Source organism: Silene latifolia, chromosome 3 (genome assembly GCF_048544455.1).
Source record: "Silene latifolia isolate original U9 population chromosome 3, ASM4854445v1, whole genome shotgun sequence".
In the NCBI taxonomy this organism is placed as follows: Eukaryota; Viridiplantae; Streptophyta; class Magnoliopsida; order Caryophyllales; family Caryophyllaceae; genus Silene; species Silene latifolia.
The window spans coordinates 149,551,915-149,572,716 of record NC_133528.1 but is presented as its reverse complement, the minus strand read 5'-3'; positions in this window follow the sequence as shown (position 1 = coordinate 149,572,716).

Here is a 20,802-nt window from a genome sequence, read left to right as displayed (position 1 = left end):
TCAATTTGGGCCGTTCTGGAGGTCGTACTGGACCCTGTTACTTTTTCTCCGGGTTTTTTTTATCACGCGTCTAAAGGTCATTTCAGGAGTTAACCTATTCGATTTCAGCCTCGGATAACGAGTATTTAATACATTTTTCACGATTAGCCGAGGTTCGACGAATGCTGGTTTATGGCATACCGGCACCCCCAAATGTCTTCCGTTGCAAATCAAACTTTGCGTGGCCGCTTTATCTGACCCGAGGAACTTTCTGCGCGATTTCCGGTACCCTGGAATCCCGAAAAACCGTGTATTACACACTTCAATTTGGGCCTTTCGGGAGGTCGTACCAGACCCTGTTTCTTTTTCTACCGGTTTTTTATCACGCGTCCGAGGTCATTTCAGGTGTTAACCTATTCGATTTCAACCTCGGATTATGACGATTATTAATACATTTTTTCACGATTAGCCGAGGTTCGACGAATGCTGGTTTATGGCATACCGGCACCCCCAAATATATTCCGTTGCTAATCAAACTTTGCGGGGACACTTTATCTGACCCGAGGAACATTCTGCGCGACTTCTGGAGAATTTTGTTCCAGTGCCCTGGAATCCCGAAAAACCGTGTATTATACACTTCAATTTGAGCCGTTCAGGAGGTCGTACCAGGCCCTGTTTCTTTTTCTCCCGGTTTTTTTAATCACGCGTCCGAGGTCATTTCAGGAGTTAACCTATCCGATTTCAGACTCGGATAACGAGTATTAATACATTTTTCACGATTAGCCGAGGTTCGACGAATCCTTTTTTATGGCATACCGGCACCCCCAAATGTCTTCCGTTGCTACTCAAATTTTGCGTGGCTGCTTTATCTGACCCGAAGAATTTTCTGCGCGATTTCGAGAGAATTTAATTCCGGTACCCTAGAATCCCGAAAAACTGTGTATTATACACTTCAATTTGAGCCGTTCGGGAGGTCGTACCAGGACCCGTTTCTTTTTCTCCCGGTTTTTTCATCACACGTCCGAGGTTATTTCAGGAGTTAACCTATCCGATTTCAGACTCGGATAACGAGTATTAATACATTTTTCACGATTATCCGAGGTTCGACGAATGCTTGTTTATGGCATACTGGCACCCCCAAATGTCTTCCGTTGCTACTCAAATTTTTCGTGGCTGCTTTATCTGACCATAAGAAATTTCTGCGCGACTTCTGGAGAATTTTGTTCCGGTGCCCTGGAATCCCGAAAAACCGTGTATTATACACTCCAATTTGAGCCGTTCGGGAGGTCGTACCGGACCCTGTTTCTTTTTTACCCGGTTTTTTAATCACGGGTCCAAGGTCATTTCAGGAATTAACCTATTCGATTTTAGCCTCGGATAACGAGTATTAATACATTTTTCACGATTAGCCGAGGTTCGACGAATGCTGGTTTATGGCATACCGGCACCCCCAAATATATTCCGTTGCTAATTAAACTTTGCGTGGACACTTTATCTGACCCGAGGAACATTCTGCGCGACTTCTGGAGAATTTTGTTCCGGTGCCCTGGAATCCCGAAAAACCGTGTATTATACACTTCAATTTGAGCCGTTCGGGAGGTCGTACCAGGCCCTGTTTCTTTTTCTCCTGGTTTTTTTATCACGCGTCCGAGGTTATTTCAGGAGTTAACCTATCCGATTTCAGACTCGGATAACGAGTATTAATACATTTTTCACGATTAGCCGAGGTTCGACAAATCCTTTTTATGGCATACCGGCACCCCCAAATGTCTTCCGTTGCTACTCAAATTTTGCGTGGCTGCTTTATCTGACCCGAAGAATTTTCTGCGCAATTTCGAGAGAATTTAATTCCGGTACCCTAGAATCCCGAAAAACTGTGTATTATACACTTCAATTTGAGCCGTTCGGGAGGTCGTACCAGACTGTTTTTTTCTCCGGTTTTTTTATCACGCGTCCGAGGTTTTTTCAGGAGTTAACCTATCCGATTTCAGACTCGGATAACGAGTATTAATACATTTTTCACGATTATCCGAGGTTCGACGAATGCTTGTTTATGGCATACCGGCACTCCCAAATGTCTTCCGTTGCTACTCAAATTTTTCGTGGCTGCTTTATCTGACCATAAGAACTTTCTGCGCGACTTCTGGAGAATTTTGTTCCGATGCCCTGGAATCCCGAAAAACCGTGTATTATACACTCTAATTTGAGCCGTTCGGGAGGTCGACGGACCACTTTTTTTTACCTGGTTTTTTAATCACGCGTCCGAGGTCATTTAAGGAGTTAACCTATTCGATTTCAGCCTCGGATAACGAGTATTAATACATTTTTCACGATTAGCCGAGGTTCGACGATTGCTGGTTTATGGCATACCGGCACCCCCAAATATATTCCGTTGCTAATCAAACTTTGCGTGGACACTTTATCTGACCCGAGGAACTTTCTGCGCGACTTCTGGAGAATTTTGTTCCGGTGCCCTGGAATCCCGAAAAACCGTGTATCATACACTTCAATTTGAGCCGTTCGGGAGGTCGTACCAGGTCCTGTGTATTTTTCTCCCGGTTTTTTTATCACGCGTCCGAGGTTATTTCAGGAGTTAACCTATCCGATTTCAGACTCGGATAACGAGTATTAATACATTTTTCACGATTATCCGAGGTTCGACGAATTCTTTTTTATGGCATACCGGCACCCCCAAATGTCTTCCGTTGCTACTCAAATATTGCGTGGTTGCTTTATCTGACCCGAAGAATTTTCTGCGCAATTTCGAGAGAATTTAATTCCGGTACCCTAGAATCCCGAAAAACCGTGTATTATACACTTCAATTTAAGCCGTTCGGGAGGTCGTACCAGGACCTGTTTCTTTTTCTCCCGGTTTTTTTATCACGCGTCCGAGGTTATTTCAGGAGTTAACCTATCCGATTTCAGACTCGGATAACGAGTATTAATACATTTTTCACGATTATCCGAGGTTCGACGAATGCTTGTTTATGGCATACCGGCACCCCCAAATGTCTTCCGTTGCTACTCAAATTTTTTGTGGCTGCTTTATCTGACCATAAGAACTTTCTGCGCGACTTCTGGAGAATTTTGTTCCGGTGCCCTGGAATCCCGAAAAACCGTGTATTATACACTCCAATTTGAGCCGTTCGGGAGGTCGTACCGGACGCTGTTTCTTTTTTACCCGGTTTTTTAATCACGCGTCCGAGGTCATTTCAGGAGTTAACCTATTCGATTTCAGCCTTGGATAACGAGTATTAATACATTTTTCACGATTATCCGAGGTTCGACGAATGCTAGTTTATGGCAAACCGGCACCCCCAAATGTCTTCCGTTGCTAATCAAACTTTGCGTGGCCGCTTTATCTTACCCGAGGAATTTTCTGCGCGATTTCCCGAGAATTTTGTTCCGGTACCCTGGAATCCCGAAAAACCGTGTATTACACACTTCAATTTGGGCCGTTCGGGAGGTCGTACCGGACCCTTTTTCTTTTTCTACCGGTTTTTTTATCACGCGTCCGAGGTCATTTCAGGAGTTAACCTATTCGATTTCAGCCTCGGATTATAACGAGTATTAATACATTTTTCACGATTATCCGAGGTTCGACGAATGATTGTTTATGGCATACCGGCACCCCCAAATGTCTTCCGTTGGTACTCAAATTTTGCGTGGCTGCTTTATCTGACTAGAAGAACTTTCTGCGCGATTTCGTTAGAATTTTGTTCCGGTACCCTCGAATCCCGAAAAACCGTGTATTATACACTTCAATTTGGGCCGTTTGGGAGGTCGTACCGGACCCTCTTACTTTTTCTCCGGGTTTTTTTTATCACGCGTCCGAGGTTATTTCAGGAGTTAACCTATCCGATTTCAGACTCGGATAACGAGTATTAATACATTTTTCACGATTATCCGAGGTTCGACGAATCCTTTTTTATGGCATATCGGCACCCCCAAATGTCTTCCGTTGCTACTCAAATTTTGTGTGGCTGCTTTATCTGACCCGAAGAACTTTCTGCGCGATTTCGGGAGAATTTTGTTCCGGTACCCTAGAATCCCGAAAAACCGTGTATTATACACTTCAATTTGAGCCGTTCGGGAGGTCGTACCAAACCCTGTTTCTTTTTCTCCCTGTTTTTTTTATCACGCGTCCGAGGTCATTTCAGGAATTAACCTATTCGATTTCAGCCTCGGATAACGAGTATTAATACATTTTTCACGATTAGCTGAGGTTCGACGAATGCTGGTTTATGGCATACCGGCACCCCCAAATATCTTCCGTTGCTAATCAAACTTTGCGTGGCCACTTTATCTGACCCGAGGAACTTTCTGCGCGACTTCTGGAGAATTTTGTTCCGGTGCCCTGGAATCCCGAAAAACTGTGTATTGTACACTCCAATTTGAGCCGTTCGGGAGGTCGTACCGGACGCTGTTTCTTTTTTACCCGGTTTTTTAATCACGCGTCCGAGGTCATTTCAGGAGTTAACCTATTCGATTTCAGCCTTGGATAACGAGTATTAATACATTTTTCACGATTATCCGAGGTTCGACGAATGCTTGTTTATGGCATACCGGCACCCCCAAATGTCTTCCGTTGTTACTCAAATTTTTCAAGGCTGCTTTATCTGACCATAAGAACTTTCTGCCCGACTTCTGGAGAATTTTGTTCCGGTGCCCTGGAATCCCGAAAAACCGTGTATTATACACTCCAATTTGAGCCGTTCGGGAGGTCGTACCGGACCCTGTTTCTTTTTTACCCGGTTTTTTAATCACGCGTCCGAGGTCATTTAAGGAGTTAACCTATTCGATTTCAGCCTCGGATAACGAGTATTAATACATTTTTCACGATTAGCCGAGGTTCGACGAATGCTGGTTTATGGCATACCGGCACCCCCAAATATATTCCGTTGCTAATCAAACTTTGCGTGGACACTTTATCTGACCCGAGGAACTTTCTGTGCGACTTCTGGAGAATTTTGTTCCGGTGCCCTGGAATCCCGAAAAACCGTGTATTATACACTTCAATTTGAGCCGTTCGGGAGGTCGTACCAGGTCCTGTGTATTTTTCTCCCGGTTTTTTTATCACGCGTCCGAGGTTATTTCAGGAGTTAACCTATCCGATTTCAGACTCAGATAACGAGTATTAATACATTTTTCACGATTATCCGAGGTTCGACGAATGCTTGTTTATGGCATACCGGCACCCCCAAATGTCTTCCGTTGCTACTCAAATTTTTCGTGGCTGCTTTATCTGACCATAAGAACTTTCTGCGCGACTTCTGGAGAATTTTGTTCCGGTGCCCTGGAATCCCGAAAAACCGTGTATTATATACTCCAATTTGAGCCGTTCGGGAGGTCGTCGCGACGCTTGTTTTTTTTTACCCGGTTTTTAATCACGCGTCCGAGGTCATTTCAGAAGTTAACCTATTCGATTTCAGCCTTGGATAACGAGTATTAATACATTTTTCACGATTATCCGAGGTTCGACGAATGCTAGTTTATGGCAAACCGGCACCCCCAAATGTCTTCCGTTGGTAATCAAACTTTGCGTGGCCGCTTTATCTGACCCGAGGAATTTTCTGCGCGATTTCCGGAGAATTTTGTTCCGGTACTCTGGAATCCCGAAAAACCGTGTATTACACACTTCAATTTGGGCCGTTCGGGAGGTCGTACCGGACCCTGTTTCTTTTTCTACCGGTTTTTTTATCACGCGTCCGAGGTCATTTCAGGAGTTAACCTATTCGATTTCAGCCTCGGATTATAACGAGTATTAATACATTTTTCATGATTATCCGAGGTTCGACGAATGATTGTTTATGGCATACCGGCACCCCCAAATGTCTTCCGTTGCTACTCAAATTTTGCGTGGCTGCTTTATCTGACTAGAAGAACTTTCTGCGCGATTTCGTTAGAATTTTGTTCCGGTAACCTGGAATCCCGAAAAACCGTGTATTATACACTTCAATTTGGGCCGTTCGGGAGGTCGTACCGGACCCTGTTTCTTTTTCTACCGGTTTTTTATCACGCGTCCGAGGTCATTTAAGGAGTTAACCTATTCGATTTTAGCCTCGGATTATAACGAGTATTAATACATTTTTCACGATTATCCGAGGTTCGACGAATGATTGTTTATGGCATACCGGCACCCCCAAATGTCTTCCGTTGCTACTCAAACTTTGCGTGGCCGCTTTATCTGACCCGAGGAACTTTTTGCGCGATTTCCGGAGAATTTTGTTCCGGTACCCTGGAATCCCGAAAAACCGTGTATTACACACTTCAATTTGGGCCGTTCGGGAGGTCGTACCGGACCCTGTTTCTTTTTCTCCCGGTTTTTTTAATCACGTGTCCGAGGTCATTTCAGGAGTTAGCCTATTCAATTTCAGCCTCGGATAACGAGTATTAATACATTTTTTACGATTATTCGAGATTCGACGAATGCTGGTTTATAGCATACCGGCACCCCCAAATATCTTCCGTTGCTACTCAAACTTTGCGTGACCGCTTTTTCTGACCCGAGGAACTTTCTGCCTGATTTCCACAGAATTTTGTTCCGTTACCCTGGAGTCCCGAAAAACCGTGTATTAGACACTTCAATTTGAGCCGTTCGGGAGGTCGTACCAGGACCTGTTTCTTTTTTTCCTGGTTTTTTTATCACGCGTCCGAGGTTATTTCAGGAGTTAACCTATCCGATTTCAGACTCGGATAACGAGTATTAATACATTTCTCACGATTATCAGAGGTTCGACGAATGCTTGTTTATGGCATACCGGCACCCACAAATGTCTTCCGTTGCTACTCAAATTTTGCGTGGCTGCTTTATCTGACCCGAAGAACTTTCTGCGCGATTTCGTGAGAATTTTGTTCCGGTACCCTGGAATCCCGAAAAACCGTGTATTATACACTTCAATTTGGGCCGTTCGGGAGGTCGTACCGGACCCTGTTACTTTTTCTCCGGGTTTTTTTATCACGCGTCAGAGGTCATTTCAGGAGTTAACCTATTCGATTTCAGCCTCGGATAACGAGTATTAATACATTTTTCACGATTATCCAAGGTTCGACAAATGCTAGTTTATGGCATACTGGCACCCCCAAATGTCTTCCGTTGCTAATCAAACTTTGCGTGGCCGCTTTATCTGACCCGAGGAACTTTCTGCCCGATTTCCGGAGAATTTTGTTCCGGTACCCTGGAATCCCGAAAAACCTTGTATTACACACTTCAATTTGGGCCGTTCGGGAGGTCGTACCGGACCCTGTTTCTTTTTCTCCCGGTTTTTTTAATCACGTGTCCGAGGTCATTTTAGGAGTTAACTTATTCAATTTCAGCCTCGGATAACGAGTATTAATACATTTTTCACGATTATTCGAGATTCGACGAATGCTGGTTTATAGCATACCGGCACCCCCAAATGTCTTACGTTGCTACTCAAACTTTGCGTGGCCGCTTTTTCTGACCGAGGAACTTTCTGCTTGATTTCCACAGAATTTTGTTCCGTTACCCTGGAGTCCCGAAAAACCGTGTATTAGACACTTAAATTTGAGCCGTTCGGGAGGTCGTACCAGGACCTGTTTCTTTTTCTCCCGGTTTTTTTATCACGCGTCCGAGGTTATTTCAGGAGTTAACCTATCCGATTTCAGGCTCGGATAACGAGTATTAATACATTTTTCACGATTATCAGAGGTTCGACGAATGCTTGTTTATGGCATACCGGCACCCCCAAATGTCTTCCGTTGCTACTCAAATTTTTCGTGGCTGCTTTATCTGACCCGAAGAACTTTCTGCGCGATTTCGGGATAATTTTGTTCCGGTACCCTAGAATCCCGAAAAACCGTGTATTATACATTTCAATTTGAGCCGTTCGGGAGGTCGTACCGGACCATGTTTCTTTTTTACCCGGTTTTTTAATCACGCGCCCGAGGTCATTTCAGGAGTGAACCTATTCGATTTCAGCCTCGCATAACGAGTATTAATACATTTTTCACGATTATCCGAGGTTCGACGAATGCTAGTTTATGGCAAACCGGCACCCCCAAATGTCTTCCGTTGTTAATCAAACTTTGCGTGGCCGCTTTATCTGACCCAAGGAACTTTCTGCGCGATTTCCGGAGAATTTTGTTCCGTGACTCAAATCCCGAAAACCGTGTATTACACACTTCAATTTGGGCCGTTCGGGAGGTCGTACCGGACCCTGTTTCTTTTTCTACCGGTTTTTTCTCACGCGTCCGAGGTTATTTCAGGAGTTAACCTATTCGATTTCAGCCTCGGATTATAACGAGTATTAATACATTTTTAACGATTATCCGAGGTTCGACGAATGATTGTTTATGGCATACCGGCACCCCCAAATGTCTTCCGTTGCTACTCAAATTTTGCGTGGCTGCTTTATCTGACCCGAAGAACTTTCTGCGCGATTTCGTGAGAATTTTGTTCCGGTACCCTGGAATCCCGAAAAACCGTGTATTTATACACTTCAATTTGGGCCGTTCGGGAGGTCGTACCGGACCCTGTTACTTTTTCTCCGGGTTTTTTTTATCACGCGTCTGAGGTCATTTCAGGAGTTAACATATTCGATTTCAGCCTCGGATAACGAGTATTAATACATTTTTCACGATTATCCGAGGTTCGTCAAATGCTAGTTTATGGCATACCGGCACCCCCAAATGTCTTCCGTTGCTAATCAAACTTTGCGTGGCCGCTTTATCTGACCCGAGGAACTTTCTGCGCGATTTCCGGAGAATTTTGTTCCGTTACATGGGAATCCCGAAAAACCGCGTATTACACACTTCAATTTGGGCCGTTCGGGAGGTCGTACCGGACCCTGTTTCTTTTTCTCCCGGTTTTTTTAATCACGTGTCCGAGGTCATTTCAGGAGTTAACCTATTCGATTTCAGCCTCGGATAACGAGTAATAATACATTTTTCACGATTATCCGAGGTTCGACGAATGCTAGTTTATAGCATACCGGCACCCCCAAATGTCTTCCGTTGCTAATCAAACTTTGCGTGGCCGCTTTATCTTACCCGAGGAATTTTCTGCGCGATTTCCGGAGAATTTTGTTCCGTTACCCTGGAGTCCCGAAAAACCGTGTATTAGACACTTCAATTTGAGCCGTTCGGGAGGTCGTACCAGGACCTGTTTCTTTTTTTCCTGGTTTTTTTATCACGCGTCCGAGGTTATTTCAGGAGTTAACCTATCCGATTTCAGACTCGGATAACGAGTATTAATACATTTCTCACGATTATCAGAGGTTCGACGAATGCTTGTTTATGGCATACCGGCACCCACAAATGTCTTCCGTTGCTACTCAAATTTTGCGTGGCTGCTTTATCTGACCCGAAGAACTTTCTGCGCGATTTCGTGAGAATTTTGTTCCGGTACCCTGGAATCCCGAAAAACCGTGTATTATACACTTCAATTTGGGCCGTTCGGGAGGTCGTACCGGACCCTGTTACTTTTTCTCCGGGTTTTTTTATCACGCGTCAGAGGTCATTTCAGGAGTTAACCTATTCGATTTCAAATCGGATAACGAGTATTAATACATTTTTCACGATTATCCAAGGTTCGACAAATGCTAGTTTATGGCATACTTGCACCCCAAATGTCTTCCGTTGGTGCTCAAACTTTGCGTGGCCGCTTTATCGACCCGAGGAACTTTCTCGCCCGATTTCCGAGAATTTTGTTCCTGTACCCGAATCCCGAAAAACCTTGTATTATACACTTCAATTTGGGCCGTTCGGGAGGTCGTACCGGACCCTGTTTCTTTTTCTCCCGGTTTTTTTAATCACGTGTCCGAGGTCATTTTAGGAGTTAACTTATTCAATTTCAGCCTCGGATAACGAGTATTAATACATTTTTCACGATTATTCGAGATTCGACGAATGCTGGTTTATAGCATACCGGCACCCCCAAATGTCTTACGTTGCTACTCAAACTTTGCGTGGCCGCTTTTTCTGACCGAGGAACTTTCGCTTGATTTCCACGAAATTTTGTTCCGTTACCCTGGAGTCCCGAAAAACCGTGTATTAGACACTTAAATTTGAGCCGTTCGGGAGGTCGTACCAGGACCTGTTTCTTTTTCTCCCGGTTTTTTTATCACACGTCCGAGGTTATTTCAGGAGTTAACCTATCCGATTTCAGGCTCGGATAACGAGTATTAATACATTTTTCACGATTATCAGAGGTTCGACGAATGCTTGTTTATGGCATACCGGCACCCCCAAATGTCTTCCGTTGCTACTCAAATTTTTCGTGGCTGCTTTATCTGACCCGAAGAACTTTCTGCGCGATTTCGGGATAATTTTGTTCCGGTACCCTAGAATCCCGAAAAACCGTGTATTATACATTTCAATTTGAGCCGTTCGGGAGGTCGTACCGGACCATGTTTCTTTTTTACCCGGTTTTTTAATCACGCGCCCGAGGTCATTTCAGGAGTGAACCTATTCGATTTCAGCCTCGCATAACGAGTATTAATACATTTTTCACGATTATCCGAGGTTCGACGAATGCTAGTTTATGGCAAACCGGCACCCCCAAATGTCTTCCGTTGTTAATCAAACTTTGCGTGGCCGCTTTATCTGACCCAAGGAACTTTCTGCGCGATTTCCGGAGAATTTTGTTCCGGTACCCTGAAATCCCGAAAAACCGTGTATTACACACTTCAATTTGGGCCGTTCGGGAGGTCGTACCGGACCCTGTTTCTTTTTCTACCGGTTTTTTCTCACGCGTCCGAGGTTATTTCAGGAGTTAACCTATTCGATTTCAGCCTCGGATTATAACGAGTATTAATACATTTTTAACGATTATCCGAGGTTCGACGAATGATTGTTTATGGCATACCGGCACCCCCAAATGTCTTCCGTTGCTACTCAAATTTTGCGTGGCTGCTTTATCGACCAAGAACTTTCTCGCGATTTCGTGAGAATTTTGTTCCGGTACCACTGAATCCCGAAAACCGTGTATTTATACACTTCAATTTGGGCCGTTCGGGAGGTCGTACCGGACCCTGTTACTTTTTCTCCGGGTTTTTTTTATCACGCGTCTGAGGTCATTTCAGGAGTTAACATATTCGATTTCAGCCTCGGATAACGAGTATTAATACATTTTTCACGATTATCCGAGGTTCGTCAAATGCTAGTTTATGGCATACCGGCACCCCCAAATGTCTTCCGTTGCTAATCAAACTTTGCGTGGCCGCTTTATCTGACCCGAGGAACTTTCTGCGCGATTTCCGGAGAATTTTGTTCCGTTACATGGGAATCCCGAAAAACCGCGTATTACACACTTCAATTTGGGCCGTTCGGGAGGTCGTACCGGACCCTGTTTCTTTTTCTCCCGGTTTTTTTAATCACGTGTCCGAGGTCATTTCAGGAGTTAACCTATTCGATTTCAGCCTCGGATAACGAGTAATAATACATTTTTCACGATTATCCGAGGTTCGACGAATGCTAGTTTATGGCAAACCGGCACCCCCAAATGTCTTCCGTTGCTAATCAAACATTGCGTGGCCGCTTTATCTGACCCGAGGAACTTTCTGCCTGATTTCCACATAATTTTGTTCCTTTACCCTGGAGTCCCGAAAAACCGTGTATTAGACACTTCAATTTGAGACGTTCGGGAGGTCTTACAAGGACCTGTTTCTTTTTCTCCCGGTTTTTTATCACGCGTCCGAGGTTATTTCAGGAGTTAACCTATCCGATTTCAGACTCGGATAACGAGTATTAATACATTTTTCACGATTATCAGAGGTTCGACGAATGCTTGTTTATGGCATACCGGCACCCCCAAATGTCTTTCGTTGCTACTCAAATTTTTCGTGGCTGCTTTATCTGACCCGAAGTACTTTCTGCGCGATTTCGGGATAATTTTGTTCCGGTACCCTCGAATCCCGAAAAACCGTGTATTATACACTTCAATTTGAGCCGTTCGGGAGGTCGTACCGGACCCTGTTTCTTTTTTACCCGGTTTTTTAATCACGCGTCCGAGGTTATTTCAGGAGTTAACCTATTTGATTTCAAATTTCTGGATAACGAGTAATAATACATTTTTCACGATTATCCGAGGTTCGACGAATGCTAGTTTATGGCAAACCGGCACCCCCAAATGTCTTCCGTTGCTAATCAAACTTTGCGTGGCCGCTTTATCTGACCCAATGAACTTTCTGCGCGATTTCCGGAGAATTTTGTTCCGGTACCCTGAAATCCCGAAAAACCGTGTATTACACGCTTCAATTTGGGCCGTTCGGGAGGTCGTACCGGACCCTGTTTCTTTTTCTACCGGTTTTTTATCACGCGTCCGAGGTCATTTCAGGAGTTAACCTATTCGATTTCAGCCTCGGATTATAACGAGTATTAATACATTTTTCACGATTATCCGAGGTTCGACGAATGCTTGTTTATGGCATACCAGCACCCCCAAATGTCTTCCGTTGCTAATCAAACTTTGCGTGGCAGCTTTATCTGACCCGAGGAACTTTCTACGCGATTTCCGGAGAATTTTGTTCCGGTACATTGGAATCCCGAAAAACCGTGTATTACACACTTCAATTTGGGCCGTTCGGGAGGTCGTACCGGACCCTGTTTCTTCTTCTCCCGGTTTTTTTAATCACGTGTCCGAGGTCATTTCAGGAGTTAACCTATTCAATTTCAGCCTCGGATTATAACGAGTATTAATACATTTTTCACGATTATCCGAGGTTCGACGAATGCTTATTTATGGCATACCAGCACCCCCAAATGTCTTCCGTTGCTAATCAAACTTTGCGTGGCCGCTTTATCTGACCCGAGGAACTTTCTGCGCGATTTCCGGAGAATTTTGTTCCGGTACATTGGAATCCCGAAAAACCGTGTATTACATACTTCAATTTGGGCCGTTCGGGAGGTCGTACCGGACCCTGTTTCTTCTTCTCCCGGTTTTTTTAATCACGTGTCCGAGGTCATTTCAGGAGTTAACCTATTCAATTTCAGCCTCGGATAACGAGTATTAATACATTTTTCACGATTATTCGAGGTTCTACGAATGTTGGTTTATAGCATACCGGCACTCCCAAATGTCTTCCGTTGCTACTCAAACTTTGCGTGGCCGCTTTATCTGACCCAAGGAAGTTTCTGCCTGATTTCCACAGAATTTTGTTCCGTTACCCTGGAGTCCCGAAAAACCGTGTATTATACACTTCAATTTGAGCCGTTCGGGAGGTCGTACCAGGCCCTGTTTTTTTTCTCCCGGTTTTTTTTTATCACGCGTCCGAGGTTATTTCAGGAGTTAATCTATCCGATTTCAGACTCGGATAACGAGTATTAATACATTTTTCACGATTATCCGAGGTTCGACGAATGCTTGTTTATGGCATACCAGCATCCCCAAATGTCTTCCGTTGCTAATCAAACTTTGCGTGGCCGCTTTATCTGACCCGAGGAACTTTCTGCGCGATTTCTGGAGAATTTTGTTCCGGTACCCTGGAATTCCGAAAAACCGTGTATTACACACTTCAATTTGGGCCGTTCGGGAGGTCGTACTGGACCCTGTTTCTTTTTCTCCCGGTTTTTTTAATCACGTGGCCGAGGTCATTTCAGGAGTTAACCTATTCAATTTCAGCCTCGGATAACGAGTATTAATACATTTTTCACGATTATCCGAGGTTCGACGAATGCTGGTTTATAGCATACCGGCACCTCCAAATGTCTTCCGTTGCTACTCAAACTTTGCGTGGCCGCTTTATCTGACCCGAGGAACTTTCTGCCTGATTTCCACAGAATTTTGTTCCGTTACCCTGGAGTCCCGAAAAACCGTGTATTATACACTTCAATTTGAGCCGTTCGGGAGGTCGTACCAGGCCCTTGTTCTTTTTCTCCCGGTTTTTTTGTCACGCGTCCGAGGATATTTCAGGAGTTAACCTATCCGATTTCAGACTCAGATAACGAGTATTAATACATATTTCACGATTATCCGATGTTCGACGAATCCTTTTTTATGGCATACCGGCACCCCCAAATGTCTTCCGTTGCTACTCAAATTTTGCGTGGCTGCTTTATCTGACCCGAAGAATTTTCTGCGCGATTTCGAGAGAATTTAGTTCCGGTACCCTGGAATCCCGAAAAACCGTGTATTATACACTTCAATTTGAGCCGTTCGGGAGGTCGTACCAGGCCCTGTTTCTTTTTCTCCCGGTTTTTTTATCACGCGTCCGAGGTTATTTCTGGAGTTAACCTATCCGATTTCAGACTCGGATAACGAGTATTAATACATTTTTCACGATTATCCGAGGTTCGACGAATCCTTTTTTATGGCATACCGGCACCCCCAAATATCTTCCGTTGCTAATCAAACTTTGCGTGGCCGCTTTATCTGGCCTGAGGAACTTTCTGCGCGATTTCCGGAGAATTTTGTTCCGGTACATTGGAATCCCGAAAAACCGTGTATTACACACTTCAATTTGGGCCGTTCGGGAGGTCGTACCGGACCCTGTTTCTTCTTCTCCCGGTTTTTTTAATCACGTGTCCGAGGTCATTTCAGAAGTTAACCTATTCAATTTCAGCCTCGGATAACGAGTATTAATACATTTTTCACGATTATTCGAGGTTCTACGAATGCTGGTTTATAGCATACCGGCACCCCCAAATGTCTTCCGTTGCTACTCAAACTTTGCGTGGCCGCTTTATCTGACCCGAGGAAGTTTCTGCCTGATTTCCACAGAATTTTGTTCCGTTACCCTGGAGTCCCGAAAAACCGTGTATTATACACTTCAATTTGAGCCGTTCGGGAGGTCGTACCAGGCCCTTTTTCTTTTTCTCCCGGTTTTTTTTATCAAGCGTCCGAGGTTATTTCAGGAGTTAATCTATCCGATTTCAGACTCGGATAACGAGTATTAATACATATTTCACGATTATCCGATGTTCGACGAATCCTTTTTTATGGCATACCGGCACCCCCAAATGTCTTCCGTTGCTACTCAAATTTTGCGTGGCTGCTTTATCTGACCCGAAGAATTTTCTGCGCGATTTCGAGAGGATTTAATTCCGGTACCCTGGAATCCCAAAAAACCGTGTATTATACACTTCAATTTGAGCCGTTCGGGAGGTCGTACCAGGCCCTGTTTCTTTTTCTCCCGGTTTTTTTATCACGCGTCCGAGGTTATTTCAGGAGTTAACCTATCCGATTTAAGACTCGGATAACGAGTATTAATACATTTTTCACGATTATCCGAGGTTCGACGAATCCTTTTTTATGGCATACCGGCACCCCCAAATGTCTTCCGTTGCTACTCAAATTTTGCCTGCTGTTTATCTGACCCGAAGAACTTTCTGCGCGAGATCGGGAGAATTTTGTTCCGGTACCCTAGAATCCCGAAAAACCGTGTATTAGACACTTCAATTTGAGCCGTTCGGGAGGTCGTACCAGGACCTGTTTCTTTTTCTCTCCCGGTTTTTTTATCACGCGTCCGAGGTTATTTCAGGAGTTAACCTATCCGATTTCAGAGTCGGATAACGAGTATTAATACATTTTTCACGATTATCCGAGGTTCGACGAATGCTTGTTTATGGCATACCGGCACCCCCAAATGTCTTCCGTTGCTGCTCAAATTTTTCGTGGCTGCTTTATCTGACCCGAAGAACTTTCTGCGCGATTTCGGGATAATTTTGTTCCGGTACCCTAGAATCCCGAAAAACCGTGTATTATACACTTCAATTTGAGCCGTTCGAGAGGTCGTACCGGACCCTGTTTCTTTTTTACCAGGTTTTTTAATCACGCGTCCGAGGTCATTTCAGGAGTTAACCTATTCGATTTCAGCCTCGGATAACGAGTATTAATACATTTTTCATGATTATCCGAGGTTCGACGAATCCTTTTTTATGGCATACCGGCACCCCCAAATATCTTCCGTTGCTACTCAAACTTTGCGTGGCCGCTTTATCTGACCCGAGGAAGTTTCTGCCTGATTTCCACAGAATTTTGTTCCGTTACCCTGGAGTCCCGAAAAACCGTGTATTATACACTTCAATTTGAGCCGTTCGGGAGGTCGTACCATGCCCTGTTTTTTTTCTCCCGGTTTTTTTTTATCACGCGTCCGAGGTTATTTCAGGAGTTAATCTATCCGATTTCAGACTCGGATAACGAGTATTAATACATTTTTCACGATTATCCGAGGTTCGACGAATCCTTTTTTATGGCATACCGGCACCCCCAAATGTCTTCCGTTGCTACTCAAATTTTGCGTGGCTGCTTTATCTGACCCGAAGAATTTTCTGCGCGATTTCGAGAGAGTTTAATTCCGGTACCCTGGAATCCCGAAAAACCGTGTATTATACACTTCAATTTGAGCCGTTCGGGAGGTCGTACCGGACCCTGTTTCTTTTTTACCCGGTTTTTTAATCACGCGTCCGAGGTTATTTCAGGAGTTAACCTATTCGATTTCAGCCTCGGATAACGAGTAATAATACATTTTTCACGATTATCCGAGGTTCGACGAATGCTAGTTTATGGCAAACCGGCACCCCCAAATGTCTTCCGTTGCTAATCAAACTTTGCGTGGCCGCTTTATCTGACCCAATGAACTTTCTGCGCGATTTCCGGGGATTTTTGTTTCGGTACCCTGAAATTCCGAAAAACCGTGTATTACACGCTTTAATTTGGGCCGTTCGGGAGGTCGTACCGGACCCTGTTTCTTTTTCTACCGGTTTTTTATCACGCGTCCGAGGTCATTTCAGGAGTTAACCTATTCGATTTCAGCCTCGTATTATAACGAGTATTAATACATTTTTCACGATTATCCGAGGTTCGACGAATGCTTGTTTATGGCATACCAGCACCCCCAAATGTCTTCCGTTGCTAATCAAACTTTGCGTGGCCGCTTTATCTGGCCTGAGGAACTTTCTGCGCGATTTCCGGAGAATTTTGTTCCGGTACATTGGAATCCCGAAAAACCGTGTATTACACACTTCAATTTGGGCCGTTCGGGAGGTCGTACCGGACCCTGTTTCTTCTTCTCCCGGTTTTTTTAATCACGTGTCCGAGGTCATTTCAGAAGTTAACCTATTCAATTTCAGCCACGGATAACGAGTATTAATACATTTTTCACGATTATTCGAGGTTCTACGAATGCTGGTTTATAGCATACCGGCACCCCCAAATGTCTTCCGTTGCTACTCAAACTTTGCGTGGCCGCTTTATCTGACCCGAGGAAGTTTCTGCCTGATTTCCACAGAATTTTGTTCCGTTACCCTGGAGTCCCGAAAAACCGTGTATTATACACTTCAATTTGAGCCGTTCGGGAGGTCGTACCAGGCCCTTTTTCTTTTTCTCCCGGTTTTTTTTATCACGCGTCCGAGGTTATTTCAGGAGTTAATCTATCCGATTTCAGACTCGGATAACGAGTATTAATACATATTTCACGATTATCCGATGTTCGACAAATCCTTTTTATGGCATACCGCACCCCAAATGTCTTCCGTTGCTACTCAAATTTTGCGTGGCTGCTTTATCTGACCCGAAGAATTTTCTGCGCGATTTCGAGATGATTTAATTCCGGTACCCTGGAATCCCAAAAAACCGTGTATTATACACTTCAATTTGAGCCGTTCGGGAGGTCGTACCAGGCCCTGTTTCTTTTTCTCCCGGTTTTTTTATCACGCGTCCGAGGTTATTTCAGGAGTTAACCTATCCGATTTAAGACTCGGATAACGAGTATTAATACATTTTTCACGATTATCCGAGGTTCGACGAATCCTTTTTTATGGCATACCGGCACCCCCAAATGTCTTCCGTTGCTACTCAAATTTTGCCTGGCTGTTTATCTGACCCGAAGAACTTTCTGCGCGAGATCGGGAGAATTTTGTTCCGGTACCCTAGAATCCCGAAAAACCGTGTATTAGACACTTCAATTTGAGCCGTTCGGGAGGTCGTACCAGGACCTGTTTCTTTTTCTCTCCCGGTTTTTTTATCACGCGTCCGAGGTTATTTCAGGAGTTAACCTATCCGATTTCAGAGTCGGATAACGAGTATTAATACATTTTTCACGATTATCCGAGGTTCGACGAATGCTTGTTTATGGCATACCGGCACCCCCAAATGTCTTCCGTTGCTGCTCAAATTTTTCGTGGCTGCTTTATCTGACCCGAAGAACTTTCTGCGCGATTTCGGGATAATTTTGTTCCGGTACCCTAGAATCCCGAAAAACCGTGTATTATACACTTCAATTTGAGCCGTTCGAGAGGTCGTACCGGACCCTGTTTCTTTTTTACCAGGTTTTTTAATCACGCGTCCGAGGTCATTTCAGGAGTTAACCTATTCGATTTCAGCCTCGGATAACGAGTATTAATACATTTTTCATGATTATCCGAGGTTCGACGAATGCTAGTTTATGGCAAACCGGCACCCCCAAATGTCTTCCGTTGCTAATCAAACTTTGCGTGGCCGCTTTATCTGACCCGAGGAACTTTCTGCGCGATTTCCGGAGAATTTTGTTCCGGTACCCTGGAATCCCGAAAAACCGTGTATTACACCCTTCAATTTGGGCCGTTCGGGAGGTCGTACCGGACCCTGTTTCTTTTTCTACCGGTTTTTTATCACGCGTCCGAGATCATTTCAGGAGTTAACCTATTCGATTTCAGCCTCGGAATATAACGAGTATTAATACATTTTTCACGATTATCCGAGGTTCGACGAATGATTGTTTATGGCATACCGGCACCCCCAAATGTCTTCCGTTGCTTCTCAAATTTTGCGTGGCTGCTTTATCTGACTCGAAGAACTTTCTGCGCGATTTTGTGAGAATTTTGTTCCGGTACCGTGGAATCCCGAAAAACCGTGTATTATACACTTCAATTTGGGCCGTTCGGGAGGTCGTACCGGACCCTGTTACTTTTTCTCCGGGTTTTTTTATCACGCGTCTGAGGTCATTTCAGGAGTTAACCTATTCGATTTCAGCCTCGGATAACGAGTATTTAATACATTTTTCACGATTAGCCGAGGTTCGACGAATGCTGGTTTATGGCATACCGGCACCCCCAAATATATTCCGTTGCTAATCAAACTTTGCGTGGCCACTTTATCTGAACCGAGGAACTTTCTGCACAACTTCTGGAGAATTTTGTCCCGGTGCCCTGGAATCCCGAAAAACCGTGTATTATACACTCCAATTTGAGCCGTTCGGGAGGTCGTACCGGACCCTGTTTCTTTTTCTACCGGTTTTTTATCACGCGTCCGAGATCATTTCAGGAGTTAACCTATTCGATTTCAGCCTCGGAATATAACGAGTATTAATACATTTTTCACGATTATCCGAGGTTCGACGAATGCTGGTTTATGGCATACCGCACCCCCAAATGTCTTCCGTTGCTACTCAAATTTTGCGTGGCTCGCTTTATCTCGACCAAGAACTTTCTCGCGCGATTTTGTGAGAATTTTGTTCCGGTACCGTGGAATCCCGAAAAACCGTGTATTATACACTTCAATTTGGGCCGTTCGGGAGGTCGTACCGGACCCTGTTACTTTTTCTCCGGGTTTTTTTATCACGCGTCTGAGGTCATTTCAGGAGTTAACCTATTCGATTTCAGCCTCGGATAACGAGTATTTAATACATTTTTCACGATTAGCCGAGGTTCGACGAATGCTGGTTTATGGCATACCGGCACCCCCAAATATATTCCGTTGCTAATCAAACTTTGCGTGGCCACTTTATCTGAACCGAGGAACTTTCTGCACAACTTCTGGAGAATTTTGTCCCGGTGCCCTGGAATCCCGAAAAACCGTGTATTATACACTCCAATTTGAGCCGTTCGGGAGGTCGTACCGGACCCTGTTTCTTTTTCTACCGGTTTTTTTATCACGCGTCCGAGATCATTTCAGGAGTTAACCTATTCGATTTCAGCCTCGGAATATAACGAGTATTAATACATTTTTCACGATTATCCGAGGTTCGACGAATCCTTTTTTATGGCATACCGGCACCCCCAAATGTCTTCCGGTTCTACTCAAATTTTGCGTGGCTGCTTTATCTGACTCGAAGAATTTTCTGCGCGATTTCGAGAGAATTTAATTCCGGTACCCTAGAATCCCGAAAAACCGTGTATTAGACACTTCAATTTGAGCCGTTCGGGAGGTCGTACCAGGACCTGTTTCTTTTTCTCCCGGTTTTTTTATCACGCGTCCGAGGTTATTTCAGGAGTTAACCTATCCAATTTCAGACTCGGATAACGAGTATTAATACATTATTCACGATTATCCGAGGTTCGACGAATGCTTTGGCATACCAGCACCCCCAAATGTCTTCCGTTGCTAATCAAACTTTGCGTGGCCGCTTTATCTGACCCGAGGAACTTTCTGCGCGATTTCCGGAGAATTTTGTTCCGGTACACTCTGACTCAAAAACCGTGTATTACACACTTCAATTTGGGCCATCCGGGAGGTCGTACTGGACCCTGTTTCTTTTCTCCCGGTTTTTTTAATCACGTGTCCGAGGTCATTTCAGGAGTTAACCTATTCAGTTTCAGCCTCGGATAACGAGTATTAATACATTTTTCACGATTATCCGAGGTTCGACGAATGCTGGTTTATAGCATACCGGCACCCCCAAATGTCTTCCGTTACTACTCAAACTTTGCGTGGCCGCTTTATCTGACCCGAGGAACTTTCTCGATTTCCACACTTTTGTTCCGTTACCCCTGAGTCCCGAAAAACCGTGTATTATACACTTCAATTTGAGCCGTTCGGGAGGTCGTACCAGGCCCTTTTTCTTTTTCTCCCGGTTTTTTTGTCACGCGTCCGAGGTTATTTCAGGAGTTAACCTATCCGATTTCAGACTCAGATAACGAGTATTAATACATATTTCACGATTATCC